Here is a 24,059-nt window from a genome sequence, read left to right as displayed (position 1 = left end):
AGTTATCAATCAATGCAGATCTCAGCTGCAGTTGGGCTGGAGCGGACAAACCAGCCTTTCTTTATGCCAATAGGGAATGCTTGAAATAACTGGACACACAACTCTGATTGATGCAGCCACGGTTTACACACCACACTTTAGACAGTCTAAAATCGCTGGAATTAATAGCCTATTATTAGATAGTGGGGGGGGGAGGGGAAGGAGAGGCAAGAAAATACCTTTTTATGGTCTTCTCATTTAAATCTATTTATTTGATTTTGCGGAGTGTGAAGTGACAGGGTGTGTGTGTGTGTGTGTGTGTGTGTGTGTGTGTGTGTGTGTAAGGAGGGGTGTTCTTACCACCCTGCTGAGTCCCCTGAGGGGCTTCAGCCAGCTTGGCACCAACCCACCCACCACATTCTTTTTGCAAATGATGCGGATCCTTGTGGTTGAGCAAGGGAGGGGTTAAAGAGACCAGGGAGTCCTGGACTGACGAAGGGAGAGTGAGGGTTGCTTGGCTCCCTTGCTTTCATGCCAGGCTCTGCTAGCCAGCTGCAGTGAGGGGAAATGGAGTTTAAAACCCCTGGTAAGACATTTTTCCTTGGTCTGAACATTGTTTAAATTCCTGAAGTGGGTGATCCCTGTAATAAATACCTTGGACTTTGTAAGACAGATATATTTACTCAAGTTTAAAGTTTGGATTTTGATGGATATGCACTTGGGAATGCATGGGACTGGAGTGTTTGTTATATGTTGGAACCCGTTCAATGAGCACAACGAGTTAAGAGAACTCCATTTATAGCAAAGCAGAATGTCTTAACCATTCCTTGTGGTCACTGTGTCGAAGTCTGTGCTTCATCCCATATTTTGAACATTGCTGGCCTTCCCAAAACATTAGCTGACAGGGATGAGGGGGGACGGTTGGCTCAAAATACCCAAAGCACTTTCTCAAGACTTGTGCGCGAATGAAGCCTTGACCCACACCACCTTGGAAAGGAGCTCTACAACAAAGTGCAGAGGCAGGGGGTAGAGATGGGAAAATCTGTGTGCTCGAACTCACGTCCTATTTTCCTATAAGGTTACTGGCTCAGCTGTGATTATATATTGTAGGACAAAAGATTCACTCTATGATTTTAAATATGGTTCTCTCAGGACACACTCCCTCTTGCCTGGGGTTGGAACACTTGATATTCCGCTAAATAATACCACCTCAACCCTACCACCCCTTGAGCAAAACCAGCAAGCCAGGTAATTCCAAGAAGGCTAGATTAGAATTTCTAGGAACTCGGGTCACCCTTGCCATCTGTGTAGAAAAGGGCACATTTCCTCACAGCCCCCAGGTGATGTGACCCACCTGCCCTTCTCTCCTTGGTGAATAACAGCATTCATTATTCCAGACCGACTGGCAAAATGAACAGCTGACTGACTGTCATGAATCTCACTTAATGGTTTGGTTTGGTTTTCCTAAGGAGGTCCCCGTCCAACCACAAATCTGTCTGGAGCTCCATGACCTCGCTGAACATGTGCCCATGCTCAAGGGGGCATGGCCATGAGCCACCGTGTGCATGCTTTGCCATCCCTACCCTGTGATGCAGCTGGAGTTTTGGTTTCCCAACATGGGAATGAGTTCCCATCTTTTCATGATGGAATGTGTAATGTGGAAAACCATCTCACCTTGGGCTTGACTAGCTGCTCAGGAGCAAAAGCCAAGAGTTAGTTGGAGATTTCTGGCCCATCTGCCCTGGAAAAGGTGATTGCAGGAGGGTTTTTTTTCATAATCCACCTACAATTAATTTCCCTCTTTTGGCTGGTGCTCAAAGCCACTCGAGCTGGCAACTCCAGCGTTCTGTCTTGGACCTATTTGCTGCAGTCAGAAACTGCCTCACAAGATAAAAGACCAATATAACGTTTTGTTTAAGAAAACACATGCCTTTTATAGGCTGCAGTACATGATGTTTGCAACAAGAGGAATAAAGTTGTGAAAGTATTATTTTCTATGATGTTGGTGTTATTTTTTTAAACTGCCTAAGCTTCTGATTTTACCCTGGCTGCCAGCACAGGTTTTGTTTTTGGTTTTAAGCTGCTGGGAATTTTTTTCAGCACATTATTAATATTAAAGTGATTTCCAAGGCAGTATTTTCCAGTTAAGTTCATGATTTACTTGGGATTTCATTGTTACTTAGGGGAAGTCACAACAGAACAAGTCACACAGAACAACTACTAAATAAATTTCTATTTACAGATTTTTTCCCCCTGTGTGTTAACGTAACCAGCCCTTAATACTGGTTGATAACTGGTCTCTTGGGGATGGTAGGAGGCCATTCATCATCCCCCACCCCTGGTCCTCACCCACATTTTTGTGACCAAGTTAAAAAATCAGAAAAGGTTACGGAAGTCTTCAAAGGAAAAGGTGCAGACTTAAGTAAATGAGGGTTGGGATACATTCTCATGAGACCAGAGACCATCTGACCCAGCAATTGGCACATTTGGGCTGCTTCAGGTATCTTGTGATTATTGAAGGCACCAAGAGAACCAACAGAACTTCTTCAAAAATTTTAAGATGTTATTATTTGGAGGACATTCATTTAAACATGCCCCACTATAAACTGTATCACTGCATATATAAAGTTATCAGTACCAATAACTGACAGCATAAGCCAACTTTGCTGGTGTGAACACATCTCAGCCCCTGGATTCCTGAATAGGGTGTTTTACTAGATTCAGTTTTGTCTGTTAATTCAGCATTTGGCTCTTTGAATGACCTACAAGTGGTTTGAAATATGGATTTTAGAAGGTGTTTCAAATTCTCTGGACTTCTCCCAAATCAGACTTGCTGAGGATGGGGCTGCAAAACTGTGTATTTTCCTAACTCGACCTTGGAGGAGGAATAGGGCTTTTATCCTCAGAGTAGGTAGGAAGGGCATTCCAAGGAGCAAACTGGTTTGGGTGAAAGGCATGGGTTCAAGAAAGATGATATGTTTTTTTGGTTGCTTTTTGCTGCAGAATTTCTTAGAGCCTTTTATATGCTGATGAGCATTGTGAATCATCATGGGAGTATGACATGTAGCCTTTCCCAAACCTATTTGAACTTAGCTTCCTTGGTCATAAAACAAGTGTCCCTTCAAACATAGTTTAGGAAACTCTCAGCTGAGGAAATGAGAAGATGAAATGGAGAGAACTCCCTGTTAACACTTCCTGAGCTCTTAGTAACACAAGGGAATGGAAAGCAAACCCCTGTGTTTCCTTCACCAGAAGCCACAGGCCAGACTTCTGCCAGGTCAGCCTTGCTCTCTGGGTGCTGAGTGAGGAGCCCCTGGCCTATTTGAAATGCTGCATTCAGTAGTCCTGACAACTTCAAGAGGAGAAGAGAATACATTTTCCAAATTGCCAAAAAAAAAGGGGGGGGGGCGCAAAATTGGGACGAGAGCCATTTGTAGGGATAAGTAGAATGGCTTTGACTTTTCTGCCACTAGACCAGCCTGGGAAAACACAGAGACCTGAAAGCTGAATGTTAAGAAGGAAGGCCATCCAAGACTCAGATTTTCGTCTGTTCTGTTTCTCACAAGCTGTGTGACCTTGGGCAAGTACTTTACCAGTCTAAATCTCCATTTTGTTTTATTTAAAAATTGAGTGGCCTACCTACCCATGGAGTCTCTGAGGAAAAAAGTGAAATCAAGTGTGTAAGGTACTCAGGTCAGAGCCCAGAGCTTGGTAGAGACTGACTTAGCTGAATAAAACATTCCTTCCTTCTTCCCCTGGATCTGAAGATGAAAGCAACTTCCCTGAACCTGACTTCAATTCAAGAAGCTTTCACTGTGTCCTCAGCCAGAGGAGAACCAGCATCCTGAGCTCAGCCTATAGCATGAGGCCCGACCAGAGAAGGTGTTCCATAAGTATTTTTGTGTGACTGAACAGTCGTATGTGAATCAAAAAGAGAAAGGACCTTGGATCCACAGAGGAAGAAGTGACTCAGTTAGTCTTCTAGTCTTCCCGTACATGGAGCATTGGTGGAAACTCTTTTGGTTTCTCTATCCATTATTTGATCTTCCCCAAGGGAGTCCCTCTGACAGTTTGCCGGACAACCTTTTTGTGGGGGGACAGTCACTTCCTGTCTCCAACATCTAAGAACAGACACAGCTGACTTCAGGAGGATGTCATTCTCTGTACTGTCTGCGAGTAGGTGTGGGAGTTTGTCTGCTGCCCTGTCCATGCTTGTGAGTGGAGAAGGGGATTCGGAGTCTCCACAGTAACCCCACTCATATCTTTCACATCACCCATGTGATGTACAAGCCCCATGATTCAGGGTAAAACGCTCAGTCTTAGCCCCAGGCCTACACATGTAACCAAGCACTTAAAGAGAACTTTATTATAGAGATGAGACTTTTGCAAATAGCCAGAGAAAAATAGTTAGCATCTAATTTATGAAATGAAATCATAGGTTCTCCCCATATTTAGTGTTTTCATTGGTAAAACAATTATACTGCTTTCAATCCTTATTAACTCTCCTACAGGCAACATTTATCGGTATCCCCCATGACAACATAATTAGTATTCTAAGGATATTTTTCACCAGCTGCTTATGTCTTCAAGTTAAAAGTCAACAGCTAAATATATAGCATGGCAAGAGCATAAACACTGAAATTGATTTTAGTACTCAAAACGACTTGATTATCTATATTTATAGCTGTAATTAGAGAAAGGCTTAATGCCTTATATAATCGGTTCTTTATTGAAAGTTTCATGACAGAGGATTTGATGCTAATTCACCTTGTAGCATCAAGAAACGAGCACCGATTTTAAGCAACACCATTGGCTTTAGCTTCTGGGTTCATTAACTACAAAATATGTTGCCCTACATCATATATAGTACATTAAGGGCTCTTTATTGAGCAGCTTTCAAAGGAGTTTCTATTTCAATTTGCTAACATAATATATGCCTTTCCCAGTGCCTGGTTGCCTATTTTGGTCTAGGGAATGAGTGACGCTTTTTTTATTATTATTAGAAAAATAATGTTAATTCTGTGTAATGTTGATAACATCTCTATCGCAGAGAAATTTCATCTTTTCTACATGAAAGCCCTTTTTATCTGCAGGACTTTTAGAACCCATTTCTACATCTTTATGGTATTCTCTCTGTATCTCTGAAATTGGAGAATTTTTCCCCCAAAGTTTTATTTTTGAAAAGTAAAATTTCGGGGCGCCTGGGTGGCGCAGTCGGTTAAGCGTCCGACTTCAGCCAGGTCACGATCTCGCGGTCCGTGAGTTCGAGCCCCGCGTCAGGCTCTGGGCTGAGGGCTCAGAGCCTGGAGCCTGCTTCCGATTCTGTGTCTCCCTCTCTCTCTGCCCCTCCCCCATTCATGCTCTGTCTCTCTCTGTCCCAAAAATAAATAAACGTTGAAAAAAAAATTTAAAAAAAAAAAAAAAAGAAAAGTAAAATTTCCTAGTAAAGGTACTAGCCAGGAGTTATCGAGCAGTTACTATGTCCCAGACCCTTTATGAAGTATACATATTATGTCATTTTATCTTTGTAACGACCTGATGAGGCCACCCTATCATGTGTCTGTTTCACAGATGATGAAATTGAGAGAAGTGACTGATCCAGGATGACCCTGCAGTAAGTGGTGGTTCGGGCAGCCTGGCTTCTGAGAATGAACTCCTGACCTCCCATTACAGCCGCAGACTAGTCAAAGTGAATTCCCAGTGCTCAGACCATTGCCTGCTCCTTCCCCCATGGTTTTCCTTCTCTTCTTTTTATTTATTTATTTTTATTTTTTTAATGTTTATTTTTTGAGATAGAGACAAGAGTGTAAGCAGGGGAGGGACAGAGAGAGAGGGAGACACAGAATCCGAAGCAGACTCCAGGCTCTGAGCTGTCAGCAGAGAGCCAGATGCGGGGTTCAAACTCACAAACCACGAGATCGTGATCTGAGCCACAATCGAATGCTTAACTGACTGAGCCACCCAGGCACCCCTTCTTTTCTTCTTAGCATCAACAAACACACATTATATATGCATGTATATGTATATATGTGTGTCATGTATATGCATATATGTAGTTATATGCATTCACATATACTACATGGAAAGAACATAAACAGTAACTTCAATTTGGCAATTGAAGACCACTTCATTATATTTGTAGCTCTAATTACTTAGGTGATATACACATAATCCTCTGTGCCTCAGTGTCATTTTAGAAATTTTCACACATATTTTCATATAAACTGTTATTCTCATGATCTCATTTATCCTTAGGTTAGCCCTGAGAGATTGACAGATCCTGTGTTCTTTGGCTTAGTTCAGCAATGAAATGACTTATCCCTGGTGAGTTCACTACTTGTAGCAGAACTCAAACCAGAACCTCCTCGCCCCAGCTGTTATTCCAGAATATCAGAATGCCTTGTTGCCTTTCATAGGCCATCAAACACATAGTAGTTCTCTGGACTAGGCAGAAGCTTAACAGATAGAAATAAACAAACTGCGAGTCAGAAATGCAACATGAAAGTCAGGCACAGTGTTTGTGTAGTAAAGTTTCGCTCTTTTGAGGAATCCACCATCTTTGTTTTCCTCAATTTCTGACCACGTGGCTAACTAGGGCTAAACTCTAGCCCTAGTTATCACCCCAGAATGTTATAGGACACATAGATATTGATGCGATTCACCCCACCTCTGCAACTAGATTATGAGTTCACCTCTGTAATCCAGTGTTTAGCACAGAGCCTGGCAGTAGAAGGTACTCAAATATTTATCCACTCATTTATTTGTTTTACATAAATGTTTGCTGAATCTGTCACTGGCAATTAGAAAAGATATAGGGAAAGAGAAAGGGGGAAGAAACTAGGGACATAAATCCCAATTTTAACTACCTTTCCATAGGACTGGTCTCCATCACCTTTCTGATCCCTCTGCCCCAAATACCAAACTTTGGAAAAATTCCTAGGTGTTCCACTTTCCAAGAACAGGCCAGGGCAGGGCTGATAGTCTCAGAAATGGTCTACAAAAAAGTTCTTTGGGGACTTAATGTGCCCTCCAGGACAGTGGAACCTGTAAAACTTATAGGAGGGAATTCTAGGGAGGAGACCAGCATGGCAAAGCAAACTGCTTCTTCCCACCACAGAGTTAAAAAACAATATCCAGCCTTTAGGTTGTGGGAAAGAGAATGGTGAAATCATTCTCTGTCTGGCACAGTTGCAGACTATTAAGTCGTTTGGGAAATGTGGACTTGTACCAATCTACGAGATTGGCCATGGCCATTTTAATATGTTTTTGAAAATCAGCGAGTGCTTAAAAACTTGTAGTAAAAGCCCTAATAAACTAAATTAGACCAGGACTCTGCCAGAATTGTATTTACCTCTTGAACTGGAAGGTTAGGAAACCATGTTCAAAATTAAATTGAAAAAAGAGAGAGAGAGAGAGAGAGAGAGAGGAGAAAGAGCAACAGATCTGTGTGTTTAGGGAGTTGCTTGGTTAAAAGAACGAACTGTCCCCTCTCAAAAGCAGCTCATTTTCAAAGTGACAGGTGAGTGCTTTCAATGACACACAGTTTTCATGAATGATGCCACCCGCCATCCCCCTTTTTGGCTTTTGTTTTGTTTTATGAGTCTTATTTGTTTTTACAAGGGTAAGTTTGGAGGGGGAGGGGCGTAGTTACTGCAACCAGAAGAATAAATGCTTTGTGCATTGTGCATATGCCCATGTAGTATACTGAACAAGTACTAATAAGAATAAAATGATTGGAGCAAATAAAATCACATATGCTTTTTAGTCACCTGGGAGAGGGGCTGTGCCAGCCTTTTTGAGCACATAAAATTCATAATTCTTCACATCTGAATAGCATTATAGAATTTATAAAGCTCTTTCACCTATATTATCACGCTTGATCCTCAACGGCGTGGTGAGTCAGGAATGATCTGGGTGGTTATCCCATTTTGCAGTTCAGGAAAGGGTAAGTGGTTTGTCCAAGTCATGGAGCTACTAGGAGTCAGTCAACACTTCCAACACTCACCCCAGAGCATTCCACTTTGTCCATTGTGACACATGGGATCAGTGGTATGAAACTGAGCAAAGATGTCTAAGGTCACTTTGTGTAGACACAGGAGATGGACATCATCTGTCTCCCTGGACAACAGGGAAATTGTCTACGCCAGGAGAAAATCATGGAACTAAGGTTTTATAGAGCCCAGTTCCGACACAGGCTAGCTGTGTCTCTGCTTGAGACATATATGCACAATATGACATTCTACTTCTAGAAAGTGTCATTAAACATCACATGAAACTAATGTAAGTTATTATGTCTGTTGAAACCTTCTAAGGACTCACTGGCTTTGAGACCACTTTTCTGTCCATATTAATGAGGAGCCTGGTGTATTGGTTTCCTATCATACATTGCCACAAACAGTGACTTAAAACAATACATGTGTACTCTGTTACAGTTCTGGAGGTCACAAGGCTAAAATCGAGGGTTCAGCAGGGCTGCATTCCTTCTAGGGGGTTGCCTTTTCAGCATCTAGAGGCACTGGCACTTGGCTTGTGGCCCCTTCCTTATCCCATTATCACATCTCCTACTGTTTCCTCCTGCCCTCCCCCCCCCTTACAGGGACCCTTATGATTATATAGGGCCTACTTGTGTAATACAACATAATCTTGCCATCTCAAAATCCTTAACTTAATTCTGCCTGCAAAGTCCCTTCTACTGTGTTTGATATCCAGGGATTAGAGCCTGGGCGTGTTTGGGGAGTCATTATTCAGCCTACCACAGCTGGGGTTGACAAAATTTGAGACTGAATTTGTATCTTGCACTCTGTCATTCACAAACAGAATGATAAAGTTTACCAGTGTAAACTGGCCATGCTTCCCCCTCCTCCCCACCATCCACCTGTATCCTCTGTGAATAAGCATCATGCAGACAGCCGAAGACCTTTCATAATGAGAAAGAGGACAGAGACAGAGGACAGCTTAGAAGTTTAGGAGCAAGCACATCTCTTAGCCTCTTTTTGTATAGGAAAGAATGTTTAATCAGCACATGCTGACAGCTTACCCTGAGAGTGTTAATGTTCCTTTGGCCTTCGAACCCTGCCATCTAGATTGGCATCTTCCTCAGCTCTCCCAGGAAGTTGGACACCCTCTCTGGTGCTTCTGGGCACTTGGACCACAACACTGACTTGTAATTTGGAAATCTTGTTTTTCTCCCTCACGGGACTCTGCTCCATGAAGGCTGGGTCTGGTTTGTCTCTGTATATTCAAGGATCTGTCTAGCTCCTGCAGGTAAGCCCTTGGTAAATGTTTGTGGGATGAGGGTGTTTTAGAGGATGTTATTTTACCTCGTCATGGTACCAGAGGAAAACTCAGTTTTCCATCCTCTCCTTTCCTGGCCTTCATCTCCAGGGCCCTCATTTCAGTTCTGCTGTTATTGACAATGTTTTGCCTCTTGTCAAACACCCAATCTTTACTTAGAAAACTGGCTCTGTGTTTTTTAAGTCCTGAAAACCCAGGGCCCAGAGGAAGCAGAGGCTTCTACACTGAAAGCCAAAAGAATAATTCGGAGCCTATTTCCTTCTCCCAAAGTAGACAATAGGGTATGGAAGCAACCGGACTCAGAGAGAGTGACTCTCTCAGCATATTATTCTCTTTGCTCTGTGAATGCTTACAGGTCTGCACCTCCTGTTTAGTAACAGGGCATCTATCTCCATCCTCACGTGATGGGTCTTTCCATGCATATCTTCCTAAAATGAAGAGAAGAAACAAAATGCATGGGCATTACCGACAAGTAGTATGTAGATACATCACCATGGTTGTTATTAGTTCCACCCTTGAGATTTTATTACTACCTCTTGTTAAAATAAAAGTGGATACTTGACAAGAAAAATCTAGTATTGAGGAGGACATCCAAAATTTGTAATTATGACTGCATTTGGGGAACACGTAAATGCAAGAAGCGATGATTTCCTCTATATACTCACTCAAGGAAATGTACTTGGGAGCAAAGTGAAAGTCAGATCCAGTCAGACTGGATCAAGTGCCTTTCAACCCTGAGGTCAAGATCCCCGATGCCCTTTTTTCTTTTTGAGCCACCAGAGCTGTTGTGGCACCTAATAGAATATTAAATACTTAGAGAAAAAAATTGTGGCCAATCAGCAGTGCCATGCACATTGTGTCATACAAATTTCAAACCTTTCTAACCTGACACTTGGACTAATTTCTATTGTGAGCAGGTCTAAGTGTGGCTTGCTCAGAACTGTGCTAGAAGCCATGCAAGCTGCTGGCCAGCCATTCTTTGCTGGCACAGCTTTACTGCCGGGTAGTTCCTAGTACTCCATAAAAAACACGTGTGTGCGTTGGTTCAAATGAAAGAAGATTTGTCTCCCAGGAAAACCATTGAAACATGGAGAGACTGCAATCTCATTTTCAAATATTAGCTTTCATTTTATGACAGATCATGCTGTTTCATGCAGCATATCTATATTAAAGAGCATGAACAAGTCTGCCTTGTTCTGTTCCGGGCCTGTCCCTCTCTAATGTGCATTTATAAAAACACAGACATATCTGATTCCACACACACTGTACAATATTTTATCGATTACAGTGAAACGTAGTTATATCATATTTCCAGGGACTGAGAAAAGAAAACATAGAAAGTGGGAAACACTGAATTTGATTATGCTAGGCATGGAGTTTAAAAGACCTGAATTGTGGGGAGGTCTTGTATGTGGGAATAATAAAAATAGGTTTTACTAAAAAAAAAAAAAAAAAACCCACCCGTTTATGAACCATCTGACATATCCCCAGCATACTCTTTTGTGTCTAGACACACAGTACGTAGGGCAGGCTACTTTTCTTTTTCAGATCCTTCTTCTGCTCTCTTTCCCTACTGCCAAGCTTTAGTTAAGAGTCCTGAAGTCTCTGGTCCAGATTATTCCAGTGGTTTTCTAACTAGCTTCCAGGTGCCCCTTCCTCTGTGGTCAGCAAACATTCTGCAAAAGACAAATCTACGTTAAAAACTTTGAAGTCTCCTGATGGGCTGGACTGACATGGCTCAAAGTCCCTTAAACCACCCAGAAAATAATTTCAGCTCCAAGATCAGATAAATGTTTGCCTTTATTTTCTTCTTTTCTGTAAAATTCTCACATTTAACTATTTTAATGCATCGGGCAATTAGTGTTTCCAGTGAGATAATTTATTTTATTTATTTATTTATTTTTTTACCAAATAGATTTCCAAACTTGTCTTTATCAATCCTTCTCTCCCAACTCTGATCCATGTTTTCTCTCATGACGTGTGAGTAGGTGTTTCAGACACCAGGGTCTGTTTCTGGGTTCTCTGCTCTACTCTTATCTTCTCTGCTTATTTCTTCCCAAACACAATTCTGATGGAAGGAAGTCATTTTTGCATTGTTTTAATGTCAGGTAGGTATAGCAACTCCCTTCATTAGTACAGTCTCTTAAATTTTTCTAGCTGTTATTAGTTTTTTTTTTCTTTAAGTAAGTGTTAGAATCATTTTTGAAGTGATTATATGTATTTACATGTCCTGCAGAAGTCTTGATTATCATGTCATTAGTCCTAAAAATGAATTTTGAGAAAATTTACATCTTTACATTTTTGGTCTTCTCATATAGAAACATGGCACGATTGCTCATCTTTTCATCTCCTTTTATGTCTCTAATAATGTTAAATTTGTTTTTTATGTGAGCCCAAGACATCTTATGGTTTTGTAGTTTTTTCTCAGTTGCTTTATATTTTTGATGGTCTTCCAGATGCAATCTTTTCCCATTATATTTTCTAGCTGGTTATTGCTATTACAAAAGAAAACTACTGACTTTTTAATGTTTATTTCATACTTAATGACCTTACTGAACTCATCTATTCCAATATTTTTTTGGATGATTCTCCTGGGTTTCTTAAGAGGATATTTTCTGAAAATAGTGATATATATTTTTTCTTTTCCAGTAGGCAAAGGTCATACACCTCATTTCTGTTCTGGTTCTCATTACATGGGCTTGATCTTCCAGAACAATGTGAAATCACAAACTCAACTTTGATCCCCCACCTTTGATGCGTTCTCTCCCCACCACTACCCCCAAATATCCTCACTTTTCCTGGCATTTTCACTTGACTCTCCTTAGTGAATTTCAACATCTCTTGGTGTGTTGGTAACTTTCCCATACTGACCCCATGGAACTTCATCTACTAGTCAGCCAGGTGCACCAGCAAGGGTGGCCAAATAAAATACAGACATGCAGTTCAATTTGAATTTTAGGTAAGCAACAAATATATTTTTGGCATAAGTATGTCCCATGCAATATTTGGGACAACTTATAATAAGAAAATCACTTGTTGGGGCGCCTGGGTGGCTCAGTTCATTAGGTGTCCGACTTCATCTCAGGTCATGATCTCACGGTTTGTGGGTTTGAGCCCCATGTCAGGCTCTGTGCTGACAGCTCAGAGCCTGGAGCCTGCTTTGGATTCTGTGTCTCCCTTTCTCTCTGCCCCTCCTCTGCTCATGCTCTGTCCCTCTCTATCTCTCGAGAATAAATAAACATTAAAAAAATTTTTTTTAAAGAAAATCACCTGTTATTTATCTGAAATTCAGATTTAACAGGGAGCCCTATGTTTTTTTATTTGGTAAATATGGAAACTTTAGTGCCAATTCCAACTGCTAAGCCAATTAGGCCAAGTTTACTTCTATGATCCCATGGCTCTATGCTCATATGTATAGGTATCTATTATCATTTTTTAATATTCTACCATAATGATATGTTCATAGGGTACTTCATATCCCCAGAACCTTGTAGTAGCTGACATATCCTACCATTTAATGTGTTTGTTAAATGAATTAAAAATATATATGAATAATGGCCAACAGATCATCAATATTTATTGAGTATTACTGGAACACATGCCTTGTAAAATGTTTTCGTCTTAAATAGAGGAACAAAAAGGTGTGTGGTGTCAGAGCATCCAGGGAAAAGACAAAAGTACAGCCACTTTTCCAGATTTCCAGACTGGAATTTTTTTTTTTTAATCCAGAAGATAAGTAAGCATATCACTTTACTTTGGATATTTGAAAGAGCCATGAGCACTGGAGTAGAGTCAGGAAATTTTGGATCTAATCCTGACTCTACCACGAATTAACTATTTGACCATGGGCAAGTCGCTTCACTTTCCTGGGCCTCGGTTTCTTCGTCTTAAGAGTAGAATAGGAATGGCTGTCAAATTCTTTAGTGGTAAAGTCACCCAAAAATGAGATATTACACAGAACCCCAATATCTAATACAGGTAAAGGTAGAACTCTTCTTGTTGAAAACATAACAGGTCCAGCATCTCCAATTCAACTCCCTGTTGCCTTCCTGAGTAGTCCCATAAGCAACTCTATAACCCAACACCATTGGGCTAGACAGACTTCAAGGCCAGCATACCATCCCACTTTAATGTATGTTATGTGTTACTGTAGCATCATACCCAGGTATAGATTACCTGAGAGTGAATGGGTACACACATGTAACATCGGAAGTAACCAATGCTTGACTTCTGCAGTCTTTGATGAAAAGGAGGAAAACTACTAGTCTGAAAGCATCCCAACTTTCTAGAGTTACACTCTTATCTAATGAGGATAGATAGTCATGGTGGTGAGCTGGGATCATGAGAAAATCATTACAGACAAGATTAACTTCTGTTTTGTATGCTGTGCTCCCCCTTGTGTCTCCCCAGAGTAGCCCCAGTCTGTGGGAGAGATTGCTGCTATCGCCTCCTAAGAGGTCTACCTGTGTCTCTGCTGTGGAGCCCCACAGTCTGACCACTCTGCCTCCTCAGTAATGACCCTTCCTAAATGTACTTCTGGTCGCGTCACACTCATTACAGCCTTTCCACCACTACCATTCCCTAAATGCCTTCAACAACTTGACTCTCCATTGCTCTGAAAGTATACAATCCTCAGTGAAACCTAGCATGTCCTACATACCTCTCCAGCATTTTCTCTGCTCCTCAAATCCACACCCCATCCACCATCAGGCCTTTACACATGCTGTGCCTCTGCCTAGAAAACTCTCCCCTTCTTCTTTTCATAGTCAACACCTGCTCATCCTTCAGAGCTCTGCTTCCTCAGCTCTGAGGAGATCACCCTACCATAAGCTGACATGCAGTTCCATATCCTTCCTCTCCATCACCTGTTTGTGTACTTATGTGATCATTGTCTGCCCTCCTTACCAAACCGTAAACTCCATGAAAGGTCAGCACAGAACCTGACTGTAATTCACTTTTAATAAATATTTGTTGATTAAACTACTAAAGAGCTAGGAAAAATTATTCACATCTTTTACAAAAATGTGCCACAAGCATTAAGAATTAATGAGTGCTTTGGTGAATCAAAAGTAACTTGTAGAAAACAAAAATTTAGCCAATCTGGGATATCGAATTCTCTATTCATCTCTGATAGTTGTGCCTTAATGTTTTATTCATACCAGCCAGGAAGAGGGAAAAACCACTCTAGGATTTTTAACACAGGGGATTTAATCAAAGGGATTGATTTCATAGGGATAAAAATCTGAAACTAGTACTAGTTATATGACCTCCTTCATCTGCAAAGGAGCCAAGAAAGCAACCTCCATGTACTTAGAAGGTAGAGAGTCAGAAATACTTGGCCAAAAGCATGAATGAGTACTGTGGCACACAATAAAAATTACTGGGTGAAATAAATAATAAAGTTAAAGACATGGGTTTAGAATATAAGACAGGCACAACCTCGCCAGGCATATCTATTTTTCTAAATAAAACTATATAACTAGAAAAGGGGGCTGGTAGTGAGACACAAATTGGGAGGGAGAGGGGCAAGAAATGGATGAACTTTCAGACTATGCCTGATTTCTTCTCTGAAATATTACCTAAGTTATGCCTCTCAGAAAACCAGGCACTGTTTATGATCATACATAACTTGCTGGAAACCACTGTCGTGACATAGACATTTCAAAGCCCACGATCAAGACCTCCTGTGAGTTCTGTCCCTCTGTCTCCTTCCTACTCACAATCCCAGCACCACTGGTTTTGACAATTTAATATTACACCCTTTTTGGCTCCATTCTCTTGGACAAAGACATTTTTGGCTGCAGACGGAGGCTTACAAACCACTGTATTTTCATGACCGAATGAAGAGTTTATTTCTCCAATGTACAAAGAGGTGATTACCCAGAGACTTGTCCCCAAAAGCACTCTTAAGATCAAAGACCTTAGCTGAGCTACTGAAGTGTTAATTGGTCAAATACAATTGTTAAAAATTAGTTTCTATGTGAACCAATTAAAACAAGATAATTGGGAGTTGTCAGCACTTCTAAATATTTATACCAGTTGATGCAAATATTTATTTACATATCATCTGTTTGCAATTTTTATCACTTCTGCTCTCTGCAAAGCTGCTCATAAACCATTAGATCATGTCTCTTGATGCTTAAATTAAAATCTAAACTTATTCTAGTCAACTGACAGAAAGCTAAAATATTTTTGTTCAAATTCTTTGGACAATGTGTATTTTTGACAATGTGTTTATATTCCTCATTTGTAATGGAAAGTGATACTGCAGCCATCCTTTCAAAGGGAGATTTCTGATTTTTTTCATAGCCAGTTCATTCTATTTTCCCATGTGGTATTCATTAAGGCAATTCCTAACTTTGTTGATTTTCATTATTATCTATAGAGTGTTAAAATGTGCTTTCACACTTCTGCAATCAGTTAGCAATATCAGCCCAACTTTTGGGCATTCTTTCTATGACTGCACATCAAATCTATGCTAGTCCTAAAATGTCACCCCTGCCCCCACCTCACCCTAAAAATCCTTTCTCCAGTCACACGTCTTTCAACCACCTCAGAGCACATCTTCATTGGCACCTTCCTTATCATTTTGTAATTTGTTTACCTATCTTCTTCTCTTGTCTTCAAAAAATAAAGTTCCCTATGCCTTTCTAATGCTAACACTTGCATTAAAATACTTAAAATTGATAAAGTTTATTATTTCTGTTATATGTGACACTCAAATGAATAATGAAAAACTTTGGAGAAAATGCCCTCCACTTAAAAATGACCTCAGTATGGGGGCTCCTGGGTGGCTTAGTCAGTTAATCATCTGACTCTTGGTTTCAGCTCAGATCATGATCTCACAGTCTGTGAGTTTGAGCCCCATTTCAGGCTCTGCACTGACAGTGTGGAGCCTGTTTGGGATTCTCTCTCTCCCTTTCTCTCTGCCCCTCCCATACTCTTTCTTTCTCTCTCAAAAATAAGTAAAGTTAAAAAAAAGAATGACCTCAGTATGCATTCTTATATAGTTCCATCTATAGTTTCATCAGTGATTAGTATATTACTTGCTTTTGTGTGTTCATGTAATTGTGGTATTATATATTCAATTCTGTTAATATATTTTCATTTACCATAATACTATAGGCATTTCCTTTATGTAATTTCAATTCTTCATTAAGTTTTTTTTTGATGGTTATATGATAGTCTCTTAGTAGACAGATGCATCATGATTTAGTTGAACCATCTCTTACTGGATTAGAGAAGCATTGGAAGGAGTTTGGTGCCTGAATCTGATTATTTGATCCCTCTTCCTGCAGAAGGAAAACATGCACAGAGAACAACAGAGGTAGAGGGGATACAAAGTTCTGGATTCACATTGTGGTTATCAGCTATGGATCATAGCAAAATGCTATGTATTATCCAGGGAGAAGTTCACAGAAAAAAATTTGAGAAAAAAGAGAAAATGTTCTTGGTTTCAACTTTGTAAGAATGCCCATCTATAATTCATGACCTGGGAGCATAAACAATTGAACTTAGAAATTTTGTGCCAAGAGATGAGAAGAAATTCTTTGTAACACCAGACTAACCATATCCTTGGAGGCAAAGAGAGAAGGGGAAATCTTCCCATACACTCTGTTTCCTCTCTCAGAGACTGGCATTTGAGACCTCCTAGTCTCATAAAATTAAGAAATTTCAGTGGTGGCCCTCATCTCCATGTCTTCTCGTGTCTCTCTGTTCTATGCAGTGTATCCTTTTAATTTTTAATCCGTGGTTGAGCCCTACACTTTGCCCCTCTCCCCAGTACTGAAGTGGGCTGAGTGGGTGGGCTCTTTACAATGACTCAGCTTTTTCTCCCTCTTGGAATAAGGTGGTCAAGAGAGAGAAGCACCTGTTTGAACAAAGGCTGTGCCTTCCCCAGGATCTCAATGTCTTGCTCTACTTTTTGTATTTCTCCATCTGTCAAAAGACCCCAGGGAGCAATGTCTACTCTCTTTGATTCCTACACTGGAATCCTGTACAACACTGGTTCTCTAAATATGATGACATCGGTGCATCACCTGGGAAATTGTTAGAAATGCAGATTCTCAAGCTTCACCCAGATCTGTTGTATTGGAATCTCAGGGAGTAGGACACAGAAATCTGAGTTTGAGAACCATTGCTGTAGACCTACCTCTGAATGATATGGCTTTCTTGCTTGCATTTTTCTCTTAATAGGCACTTGCCTTCAACAGATCCCCTAAGACTTGATGGTGCAGCTGCAGATTGCGTGCTCAAGTGGGAAGTTATCTTTTACCATGTGCTCTTCCTCCCTAATTTGCCTTTGCTTAATTTTTAAATTTCTAGACTTTGAGAAAATTATGCTATTTCATTGGTAGTAAGAACTTTTATCTCTGCCACCTTATCCCTCTACAGTAGCAAATGCCTCTAGTGTTTCATTTGCCTTCTCCTTCTCCACTGTTTTCAAACAAACTCAGCTGTTTTTAAAAGTGCAATATGCTTCCTAACTTGACTCCCCACCTTCTCCATATGTGTTATTAATACCCTTGGCTGGATCACAGCACCTTCCCCTCATTCTCTTTCTCTTGCTTTCAGCCCCATTCATTTGTTTTCTTCATATTATTCTAGATTTTGTTCTTTGAGATCCTCCTTAATAAGAGATGTGAAGTCAGCAGTTTCAGAAGCTGCCAAAATATCCATAGTTGAAGCAGATCTTGTTCATGGCTAGTTCTCCTAGTTGGATAATTCTGCCCATCAACCCACTATCTGACCCCATCCAGACTCAAGTGTTGTAGCCCAGCCTGGATTTCCTTAAGGCAGTCTCTTAATCTTAGTAGTACTGACTCTTCAGACTGGATAATTCTTTGTTATGGGAGCTCTTCTGTGTATTGTAAGATGCTTAGTGGCCAGAAGCTCCCCGTTCCCAACTTATGATAATCAAAAAATGTCTCCAGACATTGCCAGATGTTCCTCTGGAGGTCAGGGTACAGTTCACTTCAGGCTGGCTATGTCCTTCTCCCTGAATTGTCCATTAAGGACTGATGCATATGATTTCTAATGGCAACCCACCTGCACCTGCATCATTGCTTCAACACCTGTGTTATCTTGGCACTAGTGAAACAATCCCTGCAGGATTCTATCCCAGTGTTCCTAGTCATCCCTCACAGTCCTGTCCATATGTCATGTAACAACATCCAGCATGGCTCTCCCATCCCTCCATTCAAGTGGTTTCCAATAGTCCCTCACATCTGGGCATCGTCTGGGGCATTAGTCTCCTTTGTTTTCTTTCTTTAATTTTTGTTGTTTTAAAGCCTCAATCATGCCTCTTTTCTAACTCCCAACTTTAGGAGCATTTAAAATGTTTTAGGTTTGTATCTGTTCAACCTAGCCTCTAAAATCTCTGCATTTCTCCTAAAGAAGTAATTCTTTTTTTTAAATTTTTTAAATGTTTATTTATTTTTGAGAGAGACAGAGAGAATGTGAGTGGGTTAGGGGCAGAGAGAGAGAGAGAGAGGGAGACACAGAATCCAAAGCAGGCTCCAGGCTCTGAGCTGTCAGCACAGAGCCCGACGCGGGGTTCAAACTCACGAGCTGCAAGATCATGACCTGAGCCGAAGTTGGACATTTAACTGACTGAGCCACCCAGGTGCCCCAAGAAGTAATTCTTTTCCTTCTACTCAGTCATAGCATCTTCCTTCATTTTCTTTCATTTCCAACAGCTCATGTTCTAAATGCAAGATCAAAGCCTGTATTTTAGCCCACTTCCATTCTTCCTTACATCTCTAAGCAAGTCTATCCCAGAAACAGTTCAAGAAAACGGCATTTTATATAAACTTCCTAGCCAAATGCCTGGAGAAATGAATCAGGGACTACACTCCTCTTTAACCATTATTTGAGCCTGTGTCTTTTAAATCCATACCATATCATGTCTTATTTAAGATATAAGCTTAATGGAAAAGAACCCAATTGAAGACCATTGGCAGAGGAGCCCCAGGAGGCTGTGGGCAAGCCACACAAATCAGGAAACCAGTCTTTCCATAGACCCCCATGGAGCCTGTGGAATTCCAAACAAGATAGAAGGGATCCAAAGTTGGATAAACTGAGTAGTGTTCCCAGTGACTAGCACTAAACCCAGTGACTAAGGCCAGACCACTTACTCTCGTTCTTTCTACTCTAGATGAAATCTAGCTGGATTATTTTATTTTATTTTATTTTACTTTACTTTAATTTTTGGCTACTTAAAGCCCAAATCATCCAATATTGGCCTCAGCAGCAATTCACTATATGACAGCAATTCACCCCATTCACGTGAAAACCTGTCACAGTAGCTGTACCAAGATCTGTGGTCTCACATCTCTAAGTTCTTTGCTCTCCAGATGTTTGTATTTAATCTTAAGGTTTCCAGACAGTGCACTAATGTGTTGGGGATCATGATGCTATCCCTTCACCTCTTCTTCCTCACTAAATGAGTATCAAAGTATCAACTTCACTGATAGCTGGGGAATATCCAATAAATCTAAAATGTAGGGCAAGTAGGAAACTTCACTGGAGAAACCCAGCCATAGCTTCCCACTACCTTCCACTGAACTGAAGAGACTGGAGCCCAGTGTCAGATTCACATAACTCACCTATCCAGTCATGGCTGGACCTGAGGGAGCACACACCCAACTTGCAGCATTAACATAGGAACCCAGAATTCTGTGCACACAAGAACCATGGCCCAGTATAGAAGCATGGGCTTGTGGACATCTGGCTTCCCATGGTCTAATAAGTCAACCTCTTCCTGGATGGAGAAGAAAGGGAAGGAAGAGAAACTAGACATGCTTACTCCAAAATATGTCACTCATGGTGTGCATATAGAAGTCTCCTCCAGGAGAACATGGGGAGGCAGAGGAGACATTTCCCCCTCTCCACACTGATTACTTAGTCTGTCTACACTTATCTTCTGTTTTAAGAAAGCTTTCCTATGTGTCAGATGCTATTTTAAGTGCTTTCCACATAGGAACACATTTAATCTTTCCAGTAATCCTAGGGGAAGGCTAGTGTGATCTCTGGTTTACAGAGAAAGAAATTAAGGTTGAAGTAAAGAATTTGATATCTGAACCCAGGTAATTCAGCTCACCCTGTTCTTACTCAGTGGCTTTCTTTTAGGTCCTCAAATAAGACATGCTCTTTCCTACCTCAGGACTTTTGTATAAGCTGTGTCTCTGCCTATAGTGACCTTCCATTTGCTCCCTTCTCAATAAATTACTCTACCCCAGCTTCTGGATTTTAGTTTAAATAGCCCTTTCTAATAAACAGTCCTAATCTGGTACCCCAGATGAGATCAACATCCCCTGTTTTCGTAGACGTAGACTCACCAACTCTTACATTTCAATTTTCTATGCACAGAAAAAAGACAAGTGTTGGAGGGGTTCTAAAATTCTAACAACGGATGCCTTTGAATGATAGAACTGTTGTTATTTTTTGTTTGGTTGAATGGTTTTCCTGTTTGTTTTTGCGTTTTGCCTTCTCTGTTTTTCAAGTTGTCCAGTGATTAGAATATACACCTTACAAGTGGAGTCATTCCAAGTAGTAATGAGGTTTGAGATATGCCAGTGAGTGACTGATCAGCACAAGGATGCTGATCTTTTGCACTGAGAAATCATTGCACTGAGATCAGGGAGCCAGATGGGTCATGAATACAGATATTACAAATACCAAGAAAGGTGGGATACAAGGGAAAACTGAGAGTCCCATGCTGGAGTCAGAGGGAGGCAGAAATGAGGCATGGAGAGCAGCTGATGGTAAAGGGTAAGATGTGGAAAACAGGGTGCAAGCAATTATGTGCCACAAGAGCAGCATAAAAAATGGTGGCTCAAGGGCAGATAGATAGAATTTTGCTTTGGAAGTAGAAGCAACAGTGGCCCCTATTGGAGACAACTGTGGAGGTGGGAAAGCCTGGTTTCCACTCAGGTGAGGAGATGGACTGAGAAGGCACAGAGGGAAGCTTTCTCGCCTTAGAATAGGGGTCCAGAGAACAAAATGAAAGGGACAAGACAAGGAGGCTGGAAGGGCATGGACTCAAGAGAGAGGGGTCTGAGTGAGATGGGAAAAAAAGAGGCTAACGAAGCTCAAGCATGGGTTTTCCCACGGCGCAGGAGGTACAATTACCAGGCATAAAGGAATCAGAAGGCTGAAAAGCTGGCTGGGCACAGACAGGGCCAGCTCCATGGACAGACACCTGCCGAAGTAGCATAGAACCCCATGCTTGGTTTAATGCCCTGTCATCACAGTCTTGAAGTTCTTGATCATTTTAGAAGAAGGAGCCCCACCTTTTCATGTTTGCCCTGAGCCCTACAAATTATGTAATGTGTCCCGGGCACAGGTATGGTGATAGAAGCAGCATGGGTGTGGGAGGCTGCTGGGCAGATAGGATCTTATTGGCAGGGAAAGCCTGGAGGTTTATTCATTTAGCTACAAACTATTGAAGAGTGACTATGCATTGAATATTCTGCTAGACACTACAGAGGAGAAAATATGAATAAGAAGTTGCTTAGGTTTATGCTCTGGTTCATAGGAATTTGAGCCATGGCTTTCCTGCTGTAAGAGTTATAGATCAATATCAATTGAGGTCACTTTTATAAGAAAGAACTTCAGTGTGATTTTTAAGCTTTGTGTATGTGGACTTCAAGATTTTCCATAAGTGACTTCAAAGGAAATGTTTCATTAAAATTGATGGCTAGAAATGTAAACACTGGCCATTAATCAGCTTTCCTATTTTCTATAGTAAATTTGAAAAATACTTCATTCCTCACCAAAAGTCATCTCTTTGACATTTGAATAATTAATCCTTAGAAATTCATTATTTAATTATAAGGTTTGGACAGTAGCCTGTGAGACATGAAAGGGCTCTATGAATCTATATTGTCAGCTGACAGGAGATCAAAATTTGAGAAGTGTTTAAAGTAGAAAATATTGTGAGCCAGATAATATTTTAATGATGTCATGCAGGAAAGATCTGAGAGGAACTGAAGTTTTAAGAGATCCTTGGAGTGAAACCTTAGTGAAGTAGCTTGTATTCTGCTTTTTTTATTCTGGCAGGGTTATTACCTTGAAGCCTCTAATGTAGAAATCAGAGACCTTTCTAGAGACTGGTACCAGCTAATCAGAGAGAAGTGACTTCCTAGGCAGTATGTTCTGCTAGAAAAAACACAGAATCAGGAACCAAAAAGTTCTAAGTAGGCTTTGTTCCTAAAACAAAGCACTGTAACCCTCCAGACCTCAGTTTACCCATCTGTAAAGAGAGAGACCAGGTGAGAGGATCTCTATGTTGACCTCTGTGCAGTCAAGTCTGAAGAGTCTGTCTAGCCACCTGCCCTTAAGGAATCCAGCATCCCACAGGGAAATTAAGCCTACTGGTAATTCTAGTAAAAGAAATTAACCTCAAAGAATGAAAGTTTTACTGTAGGACGTGGTGAAAGAAGAGGAAGAAACAAAAAAGAAAATATAAGAAGAAAGAGTAGAGGGTGACAATGGCAAGGACAGTGACGTAAGCCCCATGCAGAAAATGTCTGCAAAACCTTGAGAGTGGACGTGCTCACAGCCGCATCTGGCTTGGGGCCCCATTTTCAGACTTTGGGACAATAGGGGAGTCTAGCACCACTGCAGAACAGTGACTAGTTTAGGAATGAATATTAGGCATCCCTGTCATTCAGTGTTCTCCATCTTCCCAGCCATTAGGAATTTCTTTTTTTTTTTTTTTAATATATGAAATTTATTGTCGAATTGGTTTCCATACAACACCTAGTGCTCATCCCAACAGGTGCCCTCCTCAATGCCCATCACCCACTTTCCCCTCCCTCCCACCCTCCATCAGTCCTCAGTTTGTTCTCAGTTTTTAAGAGTCTCTTATGCTTTGGCTCTCTTCCACTCTAACCTCTTTTTTTTTTCCTTCCCCTCCACCATGGGTTTCTGTTAAGTTTCTCAGTATCCACATAAGAGTGAAACCATATGGTATCTGTCTTTCTCTGTATGGCTTATTTCACTTAGCATCACACTCTCCAGTTCCATCCACGTTGCTACAAAAGGCCATATTTCATTCTTTCTCATTGCCACGTAGTACTCCATTGTGTATATAAACCACAATTTCTTTATCCATTCATCAGTTGATGGACATTTAGGCTCTTTCCATAATTTGGCTATTGTTGAGAGTGCTGCTATAAACATTGGGGTACAAGTGCCCCTATGCATCAGTACTCCTATATTCCTTGGGTAAATTCCTAGCAGTGATATTGCTGGGTCATAGGGTAGGTCTATTTTTAATTTTTTGAGGAACCTCCACACTGTTTTCCAGAGCACCAGCCATTAGGAATTTCTCACCGTTCTCTTTTCTGTAAGAGATCAGCCCCACTGCTGCTCAACAAGGTGCCCTCAGTTTACTTAGGAATTCAGTTCCTCTCACTTCCTTCTATAGCAGAATGTAACTCCCACACCATCTACTCGAGGTCTAGGCCAACCCTGAATTTGCAAACTCATTAATACATTCTGTGAAGCAAAAGGTCTGCTCCTCTGGGTTTCACTCTTTAGTGGCATAAAAGACTTAGTAGAGTTCTTCCAAATGCCACCACAGTTTGTCAAAGGGAAAGTCCAGAGCGGTGGTTTGACCTGCGGGGTGGGAGGTAGGAGGAGAATACCGTTGTGCCCCTTGGGGCCATGTGGCAATGTTTGGAGACACTTGGGTTGTCACAATCAGGGGAGGGAATAATACTGGGAATAATAGTGGGTAGAGGCCAGGGACACTGCTAAACAAATATTCTGTGAGGCAC

The 24,059-nt window shown here is 41.0% G+C and overlaps 1 protein-coding gene across 4 annotated transcripts in view; it reads left to right on the top strand.

Moving 5' to 3' along the window:
- LOC125151731 (putative uncharacterized protein DDB_G0294196) overlaps positions 1-24,059 on the top strand; it is a 447,030-nt gene that overhangs the window by 317,772 nt on the left and 105,199 nt on the right. The window contains exon 2 of one of the 4 annotated variants that reach the window (XR_007146936.1): positions 5,551-5,593. The exons of the other annotated variants lie outside the window; for them this stretch is intronic. The gene's annotated coding sequence lies outside the window, so the exon portion shown is untranslated. The remainder of the gene's footprint in view (positions 1-5,550; positions 5,594-24,059) is intronic. 4 annotated transcript variants of the gene reach the window in all.

Source organism: Prionailurus viverrinus, chromosome E1 (assembly GCF_022837055.1).
Source record: "Prionailurus viverrinus isolate Anna chromosome E1, UM_Priviv_1.0, whole genome shotgun sequence".
NCBI lineage: Eukaryota > Metazoa > Chordata > Mammalia > Carnivora > Felidae > Prionailurus > Prionailurus viverrinus.
This window is presented reverse-complemented; position numbering and strand designations above follow the sequence as displayed.